The 16,752-nt window shown below is 45.9% G+C and overlaps 1 protein-coding gene across 10 annotated transcripts in view; it reads left to right on the top strand.

Annotated features, from left to right (window-relative positions):
* Positions 1–16,752, top strand: part of MACF1 (microtubule actin crosslinking factor 1) — a 255,271-nt gene that overhangs the window by 21,973 nt on the left and 216,546 nt on the right. The window lies entirely within an intron of this gene.

The following is a 16,752-nucleotide window of genomic DNA, read 5'->3' on the forward strand; positions in this document are numbered from 1 at the left end:
TTGTTTCTGGGGTGACAAGACAACTCTGCACCCCTCTCTTTTGTGTGTGTGCGAAATGGAGGAGGCTCCTTCCATTCACTAGTTGCTTCCTCTGGTTTATTTTCCACCTCCTCCACTTGTGGAATCTCTGCTGCATGAATCGTTCCCTTCTGGGAAGATAAACATAATTCCTTTGTTGTGATGAAAGAGGGGAAGTCTTCTCCCTTGGTGGGCATTTTGGCTCTTGGCAGGCGCTGGATCCTCTGGGCTGGAGATGTGGTGGCAACCTTTTTCTCTCCTGCCACCCTGCTTGACGTGGCGAAGCGTTTGAGCTGGCGTTTCTCACTCTGCCAGAGCAACGGGTGGCTGGGAAGCTGAGTTTTAAAACACTCCAGATCTAGGTGGGACCGCTTCTACTTTCCCACTCTGTTGCCATTCTTTACATAATACCACATGAAAACAGGAGGAAATAAGAGAGATATTCCAGATCATAAATTCTGTGGCCAAAGGGGGATCTGAACTCATGACTCAATAGCATTTTTACCCTGTCTTCCTGGGTATAGATGCAGCAGCATGGGTTGGGGGGACAGTTGTTGTTGTTGTGCATGTTCAGGTCATTTCCAACTTATGGCGACCCTAATGTAGTGGATTGAGCATAGGACCTGGACACTGGAAGCCAGGATTTGAATTTCCATTCAGCCATGGAAACCCCTTGTGGGGCACCTTAAGCAAGTCACACTCTCTCAGCCTCAGAGGATGGAAAGGGCAAACAACGTCTGAATAAATCTTGCCAAGAATACACTAGGAGAGGGTCATTTGAGAGGCCACCATAAATTGGAATTGACTTGAAGATATATAACTCCAATAGTATTATGATAAGATATTTGCAAACAAGGTTAAAAATTAGCCAAAATATAGTCCTGACTGTTGGTCTGGAAGCTCAAAGACGGATGGATCGGGTCTGATTTCCCCAGGAAAGAAGGGATTCCAGTTCCTTGGTGGCGGGACGTGGCAACGTTAGGCTTTAAGACGTATTTGGTTTCGTCGCTGATGAAATCCGCCCGAGAGATGACTGCTTCTCGTGACTGGTATCCACCTTGCCTCTCCTTTGCCAGGTCCCAGTTGTCTTTCCAGTTCGGTGACCTTTCTTTTTCTCCTCTCACTTTTGGAAGGCAGTGATGACAAGTAATCCAAACCTGAGGCTCCCAAGACTTCTGGCCTTGCCCACCAGGAGGAGTTGCTGAGGAGGGTTCCCACCAAACTGTGGAGCCCTGCTTGCTTTCCTGGCTTTGCAAAGCCTGAGTGGGACAGGTTTGGACAGATTTGTCCAGGCTGGCAGTGGGTAGATGGGGAGGTATTAGTGATGCCACCCTTGAAGGAAAAGAAGAAGTGAAGAGTTGGGTTCTTGGTGTGGGTTCTGGTATGCAGCTGCTAAGCTGGGACTGGTGGTCAGTGGGTCACCAGTTATGCAAAAGAGTCAGGCTCCAATTTTGATGGAGTCGCAAAAGGGGTGAGGGCCATACCATCCATGTACTGCATTTTTATTCCCAGATGTGGCGATACATGACTTGGAGTTCTGGGATTTTAAGCTGAAATATGGCAGATCTTTGCACTTTTGGAGGGGGTTGTTTCAAGGACAACCACATTTTTGCAGCAGCTTGTCTGGCTATTTTTTGGAGGGTGGCGTGCTTTATGGATGCCAAGTGATAACTGCAGTTTAAAGTTGATTTCCTCGACTGAATCTCCCAGTATCCACATCGACAGAAAGAAGAGGGGCCCACATGCATGAATACTCTCCCATACTACCTGAACTGAGGTCAACAAGCACAACATCTTGACCAAATGCAAGCCTATGACTAACATCATCAATTTTCTTTCTTTCTTTCTCCTGTATTATTTTTAACATCTTGATGAGAGAGATGCCAGTGGAGCTTCAAAAGCTTGCAACATGTATAATGTGCGTTTTGGCTGGCCCAGTAAAAGTGCCACTGTGGATTTGGGATGATACTGTAGGAGGAAAGTATTAAGGTTTTGGTGCTTAGGCTCCAAGACATCTTAGCTTCTGCATCTTCCTTGCAAGAGCCTTTCTCCTCCGACTCTTCTGAGGCTCCTTGGCTTTCTTGAGAGGGGAAGGAGAGGTGTTGCTCCTCCATGGCAGGTGCCTCCAGCACTTTCCAACCTTGTTTGCCCCACCTCCGCCCCCATTTCCTCCATTTGTGCTTTCCGAATTCTTCTGTGGGAGAGAAAGGTGCAGTGCCAGGAGGGGATTGAGAAAGGCTTTGATCTCCACTTTGGGACCGGTTTTAAAGGGATGGCGTCAGCCCAAAAAGCACTGGGAATTGGCTTGTCCTGTTGAAATCAGTCACTCTTAATTAAGTAGTAAAAAGCACCTCTGGGAGTGCAAGTTCCCTTCGCCAGGGGCTGCGGAGGATGAGCCTAGTGGGGCACAGAGGATGGTGTGGAGAAGGGTTCAGGTTTATATATATACCCCATAGTAAGAGGGGAGGAACCCCTAACATTAGATTCTGCAGAAGAAAAGCTGAATTCTGTCTCCTGTGCAAGTTTTGCCTACATTCTGTGATGCTGCTCCTTGTGTCTATTTCATGCTGGATGGATGGAGAGACTTGGGGAGGGGCTCTGTGTGTGGCCCTGTGGGCTTGGACTAGACATATCTTTGAAGCCCCTTCCCCTCTGTGCCTTTCTTCCTTGTGATCTGTAGTGCAATGAACTGGAAATCCTTCCCCCTCCCATCATGGATGCTAGAGAGCCTGGTTACTTTATTGTGCGCGGTCTGTTGGTACCTGCTGTCCAGCTTGGGTTGCTGGGTTCCTCTTTCATTGCCAAATTCGAGCACAAAGTCATGTATTGATGTCTGCCAATGGAAAAAAGGGATGGGAGAGCAGGATTAAACAAGCCAATCTGGGCCAAAAAAGACTTCTTGCAGTAAACAATTCCCTGCTGGACTGACTGATGCTGTGGAGCTGGCAGCCATGCCTTGCTCTTTCTTTCAGTTTTGCCGTACCTTGTTGCAAATCTGTGACCCTTCAGTCAGACTTCAGTTCTCAACAGCCCTAGTCTACCTTGGGAAGCAATGAGGGATAATGGGAGTCGCAGTGGAGCAACATCTCGAAAGCTATGCCTTTTGCACCCTTCATCTAGTATAATTTTGTTTGCCCGTGGACAGCAGCCCTCCAAGAGAAGAGTTGTTCACCTGCTTGAAACCCTTTTAACTGCAGATGATAGTAGAAATGCCTAGTCCTTTGTATGTTGCTGGACTACAGCTACCAGCAGCCTCAAGCCGTTGAGAGAAGATGGGAGTTGCAGTCCAGAAGCATTTTAGTGGGCCATATGATGTCTACCCTTGCTTGGGGGCAGAGGTGGGCCACTGTGGTGGGTCCAGGAACCAGTATCATGCTCCTGTGGCCCTTTGAGGACCACATGGACAGCCAAAAATGCCAAAAAAAAAAACCCCAGACTTGGAGGTCCACACTTAGCCCACTCTTACTGGTCGTAGCATAATGCTATAGCATCTGATTCATTTGCTAGAAGGTCTCAGGTTCGGTCCCTGGCAGCATCTCCCATCTAGGTCAGAAAATGCTCCAGTCCGAAACCCTGAGAAGCCGTTGCTGCCGACCAGAGAAGACATTGCTGAACTGGATGGAGCAACCGCAGAGTAGCTTCCAACATTCCCAAGCCTCTCCTTGGGAGCCTTGTTCTTCTTTTTGTACTCCCTGAGAGCTGAATTGCCCTCCGGACTCTTGCCTTGGCAAGTTGCGGAACTGCTTTGCTGTGGTTTTTAATTCTGCCTGGGGTGGCTGGCATTTCGGATCTGGAAGGGGAGGCCATAGGTTTGGGGATCCACACACCCAGCCCTTGAGGGCAACTGGAGAGGCTTCCCACAGCTCCCAAGCCAAGAAGGCCTGCATTCCCAGATGGGCAAGGCTGTTGGATGTGCACTTGCTGGCTGGGGCAGGTGTGTATCTGTGACGTTAGCCCCAAAGGGTTCATTCCTGTTTGCTCCTAGAGTAATGCAGGGATCGGCAAAATGCAACTACTAGACCCCACTTTCTGTCCCTCAAAGTTTTCCAACCCCTAGGTAGGTCTTTGGACAACCTTTGCCCCTAAACCATGGACAAGCCCCCCCATGTGCAAAAACATGCAAAACCAAAACTTTATACTACCCACACAAGTACCTTTGAATCCATACTATCCCCAGGTACAGTACTTCCATTTTCTGTGCAGACCCTCTCAAAATGGTGACAGGAAGTGATGGGTAAGTGCTGGGCCTGCAGAGAAAACCAGAGATAGACTAGGTCACTATGGCTGCTTCTTGGCTTGCTTCGCTTTCACTTCTCATAGACACAATGATCTGCTTTTCAACCTGTGGTACCAGTGAGATCTCTGTGCATTGTCATTGTTAACTGCCATTATTAAGTCAACATTGACATATGGTGACCCTATGGATGATAGACCTCCAAGTCATGCTATCATTAGTAGCTCTACTCAGGTTGTGGCTTTGAGTTAGGTCTTCCTAACTTGCAATGAGGTCTTCCTCTCTTCCTACTGCCTTCTACCTTACCAAGCTTTATGGTCTTTCCTAGTGAGTTATGCCTTCCCATGATATGTCCAAGGTATATTCTTGGTTTAGTCATCTTGGCTTCTAGGGAGAGTTTGGGTTAAATTTGTTCTCGGACCCATTTATTTGCCTTTTTATCAGTCCACAGTCTCCATAGAACTCTCCTGCAGCACCGCATCTCAAATGAGTAGATTTTCTTCCCACCAAGATAGTGCTTTAGAGCACTGTTATGTAAGCAGCCGTACATTCCTGTAGGTTAATCTATAAAAAAGAGGCGTTCCCCGAATCCAGGCTTGTGCAAAAGAAACCCTCCCACGAAATAGCTAACGTTGTCCACCCTTTGCTTGTCTCACTTCAGAGGACCTAAGGATTTCTGGTTCCTCCCTTGAGTTAAAGCTGTTCACGCTTTAACAAATGATTACCCTGCAACTATGTCAGACGTCAACAGGTTAATCTAGACCAAGTTGCTGTTTTGCATGAGAAGACCTTTAGTACAGTGGTACCTCGGGATACGAATTACCCAGCTTACGAATTTTTCGGGATACGAATAAATCCCATAGGGATTTATTGTTTCGGGTTACGAACGTTTTTTCGGGTTACGAAAAAACGCCGGCGCTGTTTTAAATGGAGCCGCGGCAGAGCCGCGGCTTTTTTTCCCATTAGCGCCTATGGCAATTCGGGTTACGAAGGTTTTCGGGTTACGAAATTAGCCGCGGAACGAATTAATTTCGTAACCCGAGGGAGCAGTGTACTAGAGTCGCACGCTACATCTGCAGAAATAATCCAGGTTGACACCACTTTAACTACCGTGGGTCAATGCTATCAAACTCTAGGATTCCTGTGAGACATTTAGCCTTCTCTCTCAGATAGGTTTGATGGCACAACAAACTACGATTCCCAGAATTGCATAGCATTGTGATATAGCAGCTAAAGCAGCAGATGCATCCATAGTCTTGGATAGGTAAACAAAGGACTATAGAAGCCTGTTCCAGGGCTGAACTACTTGCCCACTCCTTCAATATTTATGCATAAGGCAAGTACAGTACAGTTGGCCCTTCTTATACATGGATTTTTATACACGGATTAATGGGACTTGAGCATACACGGATTTTGTTATACACAGGGGATCTTGGAACCAAACCCCAGCGTATAACAAGGGTCCACTGTACTTACATTGACCCATGGATAAGTCGACCCAGGTATTTTGGGTCAATTTTTTGACTAAAATTTCTAGACTTATAAATGAGTACATTATACATGAGTATTAAGAAAGAAGAGAATGGAAAGGCAGGTTTGCTGCTCCTTCCCTTGCTCATTCCATGCAATTTTGGAACTGGTATTGCCTAAAAAATTGCAAAGCTCCTGTGCATTTTTGGAAGCCGGTCTTGCCAGTCTTGTCAGAGCCATGGCTGTGGGCTTCAGAGCCAGGATCTCTGAGGCGGTAGAAATCGCTCTGCGCGTTGCTCAGTGGCATTCCCCGGCCACCCCACGCTTCGGGGCTGAGCCTTGGCAAAGGCGACAGATTCCAAGCCTGATCTCCCTGAAGCCTTGTTTTGGGAGGAAAGATCCTTTTTCCCCTTCCCTGCAACTTTTCCTCACTTGCCAAAGATCTAGACAGGCTGGTTCCAGGCTGCTGAGCTGTGACTCTTTGGGGACATAGGAGTTATTTACTTTTCTGCTTCTTCTTCTTTGGAAGCTGCTCTTCCAGTTTCTGCTTCCTGTTTTCCTTCTGCATACAGCCCTTGCATCCTGTCTAGAAACCTCTGGAATCTGACAGTGTATTTTTATTATTATTATTCTTTTATATACAAATACATGGGGGGCTGTTTTTTGGATATTGGGCTGGAGATTTCTCCCTCCATCTCCATCCCCACTTAAAAACCTCTGTGGCAATTCTCGCCCAAAGCAAAAAATCCGGCTTTCTCGGCCCACTGCCAAATTGCCGGGAAGGGATGCAAGAATACGCTTGCAGTGAATAGCATTTGGAGAAAAGGGCTTTGGAGGGGGAGGAGGATGGGACTTGGATCCCACGGTTGGTTTCTCTGGGGCCTCCTAGGCTGGCTTTAAGGAGTGATTTATGGGTCTCAGTTTTATGGAGGGGGGCTTTCCCCATTTGTGTCCCTCCCCCATTTCCAGGGTATCACTTGGCTGGTTTGTCAAGGGTCTCCCTCGAAGTGCGGCGGAAAATCTTTGTGGGATGGGGATTTCTTTGGAACGTGCAAATGCAAAAGGATGGCTAATTGGCATCAAGTTGACTTTGACTTATTATGGTAAGAATGAGAGACCTCCAAGTCACCCTTTTTTGTCAGCAACCCTGCTCAGTTCTTGCAAACTCAGGTCTGTAGCTTTCTCGACTGGGGCTACATTTACACTGCAGAACTAATGCAGTTTGACACTGCTTTAACAGCCATGGTTCCATGCTGTGGAATTCTGGGATTTGTAGTTTGGTAAGAAATTTAGACTTCTCTGTTGGAGAGCTCTGGTGCACAAACTACAAATTCCAGGAATCCATAGGATGGAGCCATGGCAGTTAAAGCAGAGTTGAACTGCATTATTTCTGCAGTGCAGATGCAGCCCATATCAATCCACCTGGATTGCAGGTATCCTCTTTTCCTACTGCCTTCCAAGCATTAAAGTCTTTTTGGATGAGTCCTATCTTTTCAGTGGTGTGCCCATGATATGCCGTCATTGGCTTCTAGGCAAAGCCCAGGCCTTTGTTCTTTGTCTTTGTTTTGTGTGCCTTCCAGTCATTTCTGACTTATGGTGACCTATCATGGCTTTTTCTTGGCAAGTTACTTCAGAGGGGGTTTGCCATTGCCATCCTCTGAGGCTGAGAGAGTGTGACTTGCTTAAGGTCACCCAGTGGCTTTCCATGGCTGAGCAGGGATTTGAACCATGGTCTCCAGAATCATAGTCCAACATTCAAACCACAACACCATCCTAGGTCCCTAAGGTGAGCCTATTGTGGGATTTTCTTGTCAAAATTTGTTCAGTGTGGGTTTGCCATTGCCTTCCTCTGAAGCTGAGAGAGTGTGACTTGCCCAGGGTTAGTTAGCAGGGATTCGAACCCAGATCTGCAGAGCATAGTCCAGCACTCAGGCCATTACACTGCTTTGATTTGCCCTCCAACATCATTATGTTAAACAATAAAGTCAATGCACAGTATTTACTTATCAAGGTGGGCCGATCTGGAGATGGGGTCTTTGGAAGCAGATGGGGGGCACAAGTCTGCCCCTAAGCTCCCCAAAGCCAAAAGGAAAAGATTCATCTGGTGAAGCAGAATAGCTGCAATTCCCCCTTCCCTCCCTCTTCTGCCTGTTTCCTTTTACGTCCCTCTGGAATTCAGCAACGACAACTTTATCGTCTATTATTAGAAAAAATAAACAATCAGAAAGAGGTGTGGGTCTGTTTGGCTGGTTTTTTGGATGACTAATTAGTATTTTAGAAAGCTTTCATGTTCCTCTGGTTCTGCTGCCTTTTTGGGGGGGATGCGAAAGTGGGGACGCTTTGTTGTTGTCGTCGCGGCCTTTCAAGTCGTTTCTTTTGGCCGAATAAAGAGTAAAATTGTGAAAATGCCTTGTGCTGTGACTTTCCCTTCCCTTTGTTGTGGGGTGGCAGGTTGTACAGGTTGGGTCTCCCTTGGCAGAAATGCGTGGGACCAGAAGTGTTTGGGGTTTTGGTTTTTCTTGGATTCAGCGTTTGGCGCTTGGGTTGACAGCCATTTGTTTTGAACTTCCCAAGCATTGAAATCTTCTCTCCGCTGTCTCCTTTTTATGCTTCCTTTGCATTTTTGTTTTGCTGACTCTCCTTGTTGTTGGGTCTTTTAAAATCCCCCATGGCTGTTTTTGTGTGTGCATTTCTTAATATGCTAATCTATTTCCATTTCATTTCATTTATCTGTCGTTAATCGCTTAGGAATCCTCTTTCGCCCATGACTTAATGGTGCTTTGCCGCCATCGGCAGGCTCTCCTTTGTCAGTCTGAAACATACCCTTGTGCAGATGCACATTTGTCTCCAGAGGTGTATTGGTTGCAAGCCAGAACAGTGAAGCTCCTTTGGCAGTAGCCTGCCTCTGCAGGGGAGGATTTCCCTTGATAGAGAGGCTTAGATCTTTTGGCTCTCTTCTTCCAGGACAGAGAGAGTTGCTGTGCATTTCGGGCAGCCTGCTTGCTGGGTCACTCTTGGTGGGATTTCTCCTTCTTGTCGTTTTTAAAAGGCTTAAGGAGTGGATATCTCACCCTCCAGACATAGGCTTGTTCATTGAGTTGACCTCTTCAGTGCTAATGGGGCAGAGCAGGCCATGGAGTTTGGAGAGCTTTACGTATTTGGTAGCTAGCTGGGAACAGGCAGCCCTAGAGATGGAAATGCAACAGTGGATGGGATATTTTGCATTTACTCATTTATGTATTCAAGGCATGCATTTATTGCTTCTGCGTCCATTGGGGCAGAATGGGTAAAAACACATTAACTAACTAAACTATCTAAAATAATAAACCAAAGTGATCTTGTAGCACCTTTGAGACTAATCGAAAGAAAGAAGTTGGCCACAAGAGCTTTAGTGGCTTTAAGAGCCTCCTTCTTCAAATGCATGTTTAAAGACACAGCTATGCCCTTAAAATAATTAAATAAACTGAGATGCAACAAAAAAATAAGGTGTAAAAACAAAACAAGGGTTTAAAAAAAGAGTCAAAAGGCAGACACCTTCTGATTTTAAGCTCCAGAGACCAAGGAAATAGCAAAGCCTTCACTGAAATTCCAGGTGCATCTACATTGTAGAGATAATACGTAATGCAGTTTGACCCCACTTTAAGTGCTGTAGCTCCATCCTATTTGTTGTTTTACAAGGTCTTCAGCCTTCTCTGCTAAAGAATTCTGGTACCTCAGCAAACCCCAAATCTCAGGATTTTCCCACCAGCGTAACCTCAGGAGATGATGGGACACACAAAAGGGTCTCTGATGATGATGAACATTGATTTTGGACAGCCTTATATTGGGAAGAGACAGTGATCTTTCGGATCTCCTGGCCCTGAGCCTTTTAGGGCTTTATAGGTGAAAACCAGCACCTTGAGGTGGGCTTGGAAGCAAATGGGAAGCCAGTGCAATTCTCCCAAGATAGGTCTTACTCATGTTTTCTTAATGCCACCTCCTTCCTTGTAACTTATGTGACATGATCCCTGCAATCTGCAGAGTCTGATCTTTGCTTTGGCAAGATGTGCATGTTCAGTTTTGGAGAAAGTGCTGCTAAGAGGCATCCTTCATGCAAGGCTTGGATTCTCGGAGCATCACTCAGCAAAACCTCTTGCCGCGTTGCCAGGTAACAACATTGTGAGGGTTTATTTGCATTGTTAAAAGCCTCATCCAGAAGCACTCCCAGAATTGTTATCATTGCTATAATATGTGCAGAGTCCAGATAGGTGTTCGTGGCCCCAAATTACCCAAGATGTGATTTGGATTAAATCTTAGGAAGACTTGCCTGACAGTGAGAGTCATTCAGTAGTGGACTGGGTTATTGATACCATCATCATTATTTCATATATATCCAAGAAAGATATAAGGGTTGAAAGGTGCAATGAAGGGATTGTATGCTGCAGCCCCACTGCAACTGTATACTGCCAATGAATCTTTGACAAGTGTCCATATATCCTCTCTATGAAAAGCCTCGGATGAATGGAAAACAAAAATCCACCGTCGTCCCAGGCAGTCCATTCCACTGTCAAGCAGCTGTTACTGCCAGGAAGTTCTTGGTTGAATAGGTTTCTCCTTTCTTGTAATCTGAATCCACTGGTTTAGGCCTTGCCTACCTCTTTGTATCAGATGCACAAGGTATGTCTGACAAACTGAGTTGGAACTGGGGTTGCCGGTTCAAGATTGTCCCAGGCTTTGAGGCTTCGAGATCAAAACCTGAGAGATAGGAGTGGCCCTTGGTGGTGTCATTAAGTATTATGCATTCAGTTGTTGTCACTGCTGTTGCATGCCTTCAAGTTGTTTCCGACTTATGGCGACCCCAAAGCAAACCTATCATAGGGTTTTCATGGCAGGTTTCTTCAAAGGGGGTTTTCCATGGTCATCCTCTGAGGCTGTGAGAGTGTGACTTGCCCAATGGATTTCATGGGGCCCACGCTAAATGGAAAAATGAGTCAAAGCCCCCCAAACATTAAGAATTACAGTATGCATTAAGTACCAGCTACAAGCCCCTCCTCCAGCTGTGAAATTCAAGGGGTTTCCATAAATGGGCAGGTGATCTGAAGGCATGCACACACTTGCTTACAGTTTGTCGTCCCAACACAAGCACATGCACACATTTTTCTTCTAGACCTGTGGAGAATTTGTAAATTTCAGATAAAAATAATGTCAGCCTTGCAAGTTGTAGGAAGCTGCTGCTGCTTGAGATCTGCACACATCCCTTTCCTGGAACAGAAACCCAACAAAATGGGTGGATTTGCACCCTTTCCTTCCACCTAGAGATGATCCACAAAAATTGTAGACTCAGGGCCAGACCCTGGCTAGAATCTGTAAGCACTTAATGCCAAATAAAAATAGCTAATCCTTTCCAAGATGCCACAGGGGTCTTTATTTCTTTGCAATCGCTCTCCCTGTTTCACCTGACTAGGTGCCCAGGATGGCAAGAAGGATGGATGGGCACATCTTTCCTTTTATCCCCCCCTTCCCTTCCTCCCTGCATTGCAATTCCCATGCTGGAAAATAATGTTTTTGCACACTGAGCATCCTTGGTCCTCTTCTGCTTTCTTGAGATGTCATCTTGCCTTTTTTGCAGTCTGCCAGAGACTTGGGCACAGCAGGGCCACCATTTCTGATCTCTCCCAGCAGTGGCTTCTGCCAGGCCCTGACCTACTTTCCCTCCTCACAATTGCCCATTTGCGAGCAAGGGAAGTGAGGCAAAGAGACAGGAATGCTGAAAAGTTTCAAGCCATTATTATTATTATTATTATTATTATTATTATTTTCCAAAGACTCAAAATGGTGGCTAGTGTGGGAATCGAGGGAGCTGCGCTCGCCATAGGAGTTGCTGTGCTTTGGGTCGTCGATAAAAGCACCGAACGTGTCCAAAATCCAAGAATTGCAACTTTGCTTAAAGAGCCATCTGCCTCCTTTGCTTGCCAAGGAGCTCATGTTTTCTCCTTCTGTAATCTCTTTTATTTAGGGTCCAGGGAAAGCAGGAGGAAGGGGGGAACCTCTCCCATCTCAATAGAGGAAAAATTGGACCTCCACCAACCTGATTTTCTTTGGAGAGGCCGGCTATGCTCTCCTTGTGGCTTCTGAATAGAGCCGGGGGCGGCTTTGGGTTTGGGCAGTGGGCAACATCCGGACCCCCACTTTTGACGGTTGCCGAGGGGAAAGCAAAGCTGATCCTTAGCCCCAGGACCCTTTCACACTAGACATTTAATAGCACTATGGTTCTGCTTTAACCGCCAGCGTTGCATCGTGTGGGATCCTTGGTTTATTTATTTATTTAACTTATATCTCACTTTTCTCCTGGGATGGCACTGAAGGGAGCGTGCAGCAAACTAAAACAATGTACAGCTGAAACCTCTCTGATGCAAAATTTTAAAAACCAGTAAGTAATTCTGTGAAACGTAGTACATTAAAACATTTTCAAAAGATATTTGTAATTTTGTGGTCTGCCTGCATCTCTTTAAAGTTTGCACAGACTTCTGTGACTTTTTGGCAGGAGGAGTTGGCTTAATAAAAGTATTTTAACATGGGTGCCTTCCTTTGCACTTTGGCTTTTTGCCTATGGCTATGATGCAGTTTGTCTCCTTTTTCAAAAACGAAAAGAGTGTCCTATTTAGCCCAAGTTTGGTCTGCATTCTGCTGCTTGTCTAAATTATGGTCAGTAAGCAGATATCCTTCTTATGCATTATTTATTTGCACTCTCACTTTCTCTCTCTGGTATTGGTGGGGACAGTGAACTTTGGAAGGCACAGAATCTGTGTCCTCAAAGCTCAGGAAATCTTGCAATGTCTGCAGCTCACTGGTAGAAGATTTGCATGCAGATGATCCCAGGTTCAAGATGCATCCAGGTAGGGCTGAAGAAAGGCAACCCTGAAATCACAGAGGGGCTCTTGGCACTCACAATCGATTTAAGGTAGCTTTTGGTCTTTCATTGGCTTGCAATCTCAGGGTCTGGCTTCATTTTCTATAGGTCCTATCAAGGTGGCAGAAATGGGTGCAAATTCTCCACTTTTGGTAGGCTCATTTCCAGGCAGGAGGAAAGGACTGGGTGCAAATATGCAGCTCAGCTAGGCGAACACCAGCTTCCTACAATCCATTTTCAAGACTTAATGGATTTATTGCTGCAACTTGCAAATACTGTGCAGGGCATATGTGTGTCTATCTATTAATTTACTTCTTTTCTAGTTGTTGTAGTGCCAGGGCTCACCCTCAATTCTGCTTTCCATTCATCTTCAGTCTGGGAGCAAATAGGTTAGATCAAATGCTTCTTATCCCATCTCCCCAAGTAAGTGAGAAGGAATGCTCTCATCATTTCACTTGGATATCTAGAAAGAGCCTTGCAACTTTGGTTGCTATGTAATGGTTGTTATATTCAAGTTGTTTCTCACTTATGGTGACCCTGTCATGGGGGTTTTCTTGGAAAGATTGGTTCTGAGGCTGAGAGACTGTAAGTGGGTTTGCATGGATGAACCAGCATTCGAACCCTGGTCTCAAAAGTCATAGTCCAACACTTAGGCTGCTACCCTGTTCTGGCTCCTGTATTGGTACAGAGCAATACCATTAAATGCCCTCTTTCCAGCAGACTCCACCAACCTTGGGGCAAAAATGCCTTGCCCTCCATTCTGCTTGGCTGCTTCTGAAAGAGGCTGGGTCTGCTGTCTTTGGAGGAGGGAGAATGAATTAATCTCTCTCCTCTCCCTCCCTCCTGCTGTTGTTGCAGATCAATAAATCAATTGTGGAGAGAAAGCAGCTTTCCTCATTGGTGCAGCTGCCCATGTATGGTGCCATTCCAGCGGAGCAATTTCTAAATGCACCAGATGAGTTGCAGTGATGGGCAACCACCCTGAGACAGAACCACCCTGAGACAGAAGGCGGCTTTTCCGGTTGCCCAAGCACTTGAGAGCTGCTGCACTTCTTTTAAAAAAGGACATACTTAGTTTGGAATACATTGAAGGCTGCATCCGCTTGGAAGGAGCAAATGTGTTTAGCAAACATGGAAACAGGGACTAGAGCAGTTTTGGGTACCTCTCTCCACTTAAGGCCATACCACAATTTGCGGGGGAGGGGGACTTTATAGAATCTAAACTGGGCCAATAGCCTTTTAATCGCTCCTCTTGACTGATCCATCCATCCATCCAGTCAGTCAGAACCATCAAAATCCTCCTGCCCAACAACCCTTATCTGGTTTCAAGCAGCAAAACACCATAAGCTGTGAGCTGGTGTGGAATAGAGTTTACAGAGGGACAAGTCTGGCAAGCAAGCCCAGCCACAAACTGCAGAAGAAGACATTCCCAGGCACATTGTCATGTCACTGCATCGTGAGACTCATGGGCATGTGCAAAGTCCTCCTTCCAAAGAGAGAAAGGATTGGAAGTGCTCACTTTGTCCAGTTAGCATAACTTTCTCTGTGTGTGTGTGTGTGTTGGTTGTGGACAGAAAAAGGTCTGGCATGTGCTGGTTAATGGTTCCCATGTGCACCTGTCTGTCTCTCTGCTTGGTGGATCTTCAGGCACCACTCTCCCGGATTCCTGGGCAAACAGCTGTCGCTCAGGGAAGAAGCAACACCAACTGGTGTTCATCGGGCTAGCTTTTCAGCAGAGAGAAACTGATACGGTGGGCCATTGTGTGCTGTCGCCGGGCCCCTGCTGCTTTTCCAAGCCTCCTTAGAAAGCCAAGAAGCCAGAAAGTGGGGCTTGTATTGATCCAGGCCTGTATGCCTCCTAAAGAAGAATATGATGAAAAACACTCCCTAGGAGCCCACATAAACACAGAGTGGTTTTAGTTGGGTTTGAATGCTCAGTGCGCAAGATGTTATAGATATGTGCCCCCTTCTTATGGCGATCCTCTCTTAGGTTTCTTGGCAACTCGGTCTTGTATGCACAGGTGAAACATCGGCTCCGTAGTGCTGCATTAGGGAATCCAGCAGTCCAACTTGGCCTACTTTCTGCTGGGCTTTAATGGAGGTGAAAAGGAGGCAATGCATTTGGGAAGAACTGGGCAGGAGGAGGAGATGCAAGAACACCGAGTGCCTTTTTTTGGGGAAAATAGTTGATTATGAGGTATAAAAATACCACCTTGGTCAGAGGGTTTTGCATTATTACTTGTGCCAAGGGGATGTAGAGGTGTCCGCAGATGCTTTTAAGAAACAGCCCCCTCTCCTGCCCCAGGGCCAAGTTAAGGGGATTGCGATCCTGGAGGAAAGATAAGACCTTCTTTCTACACTGTTTCTAGGAACAGTAGCACAGAACGTATATGAACAATTAAGAAATATTCATTATGGTAGCCAGAATGGCGTTGTAATTTGAGTGTTGGATCCTGGAGACCATGATTTGATTCTCAGTTTGGCCATGAAACCCACTGGGTAACCATGGGTAAGTCACACTCTCTCAGCCTCAGAGGAAGGCAATGGCAAACCTCCTCTGAACAAATCTTGCCAAGTAAACTCCACAATAACTGCCTTAGGGTTGTCGTAAGTCAGAAACACAACAACAGCAGGAGCACAACAACCTTCCCTGTGCGAAGCCCATTTTCAGCCCTTCAAATACAGCCCAATCCTCTGCAATATTACAGAATTATTAATGCAACACTCCAGATGGTGATAACATCAGAAACTTTGGGAGGTGTGACAAGTGACTGGGGAGGAACAGGGAGCAAGTAGCACTTTTGCCCCCTTTCAGTGCTGGGCCTCCTTGCCTGGTGTAGTTCTTCAGCTTCACCAACGATTCCCAAACTCTGGCCTTCCAGCTGTTTTGGACTTCAGCTCCCAGAATCCTAGACTGTTGGCTAAGATGGTTGCAGTTTCTGGGTGCTGAAGTCCAGAGCACCTGTGGAAGCAGAGTTTGGGAATCACTGAGCTGCTGCACCATTGGCCCAGACTCCACTTCTCCCAGTGCAAAATCCATAAGAAGTGAAAACCTCACACCTCTGAGCCCATGTTCAGTCCAGCATTGCATTTTGCAATGCTGACATCTGCCCAAACTTTATTTTTCTTCCTTCCAAGGCTAACTATTACACAACTAAACTCTCCATGTTTTTTATATATATATTAAAAAATCCAATCTTGCATTCTCTGGATTTTAAAGGAACTAAAGTTAAAGCCAGGAAGGAAATGAATTTGCTGGGCTCTTGTGGATTCATTCAGGACACATTCCTCCTGGATCACCTTTCAGGCTGTTACTCTTAGCCAAAAAACAAACGTAATGCTTCTGAAAAACAGAAGTGGCCTGCTTTTGTTTGGCAGCCGCTTTTACCATTGGGATCCATGGAGCTTGAGGTGTCTGCTGGGCAAAGGGTCCCAGGCTGAATGTGCAAAGAGGGAAAAAGCAAAAGTCGATCTGTTTAGTTTTATAGCAGGGATGAGCATCCCTGGAAAGAATGGGGACAACTTTTCTGCCCCTAGAATCCCTTGGAATGGTGATAATAGCCAGGATAGCAAGATTGCCCCCAATAAGTTCCCTTCTACTGTAGTTTTAAATAATAATTATCTTTAATACCATATTATCCAAAATCCACAAAACAGTGGATACCTTTATTCTGCCAATGAATATTTATTTTATTTGGCTGCCCAAATAAAGGTAACACCATTTTGTGGCTTTTGGATATGTTGTTGTACTTTGCTATGCGGCCAACACAGCTACCCTTGAATGTGTTATCTTTGATGTTAAAATTTGAAGGTGCTTCTGGAAGAAGAGCTAGTTCATCTATTTTGGGAGGAGAAAAGTGGCGTTCTGGAGATGTCGAGGGCCACAAAATCAGACTTTGAGGACCGTATGCAGCCACAGCATCATGCTGTGCCCACTTTTGCTCTGTGGCACTATAGACACACAAGTACACATGTGTGCCACACACCACAGATATTTAGGTTTCATATATTTGCCTTGTATAGAACATCACATTGCTACCTGTGTTTGGTTTTTTCTGCCTGTTTACTGTTTTTGTTGAGGGCAAAGACATGGCCTAATATTTGGGCATTGCTATATGCCCTGGATGGGTCCCTGTGGCTT

This window comes from Sceloporus undulatus, chromosome 9 (assembly GCF_019175285.1).
Source record: "Sceloporus undulatus isolate JIND9_A2432 ecotype Alabama chromosome 9, SceUnd_v1.1, whole genome shotgun sequence".
NCBI lineage: Eukaryota > Metazoa > Chordata > Lepidosauria > Squamata > Phrynosomatidae > Sceloporus > Sceloporus undulatus.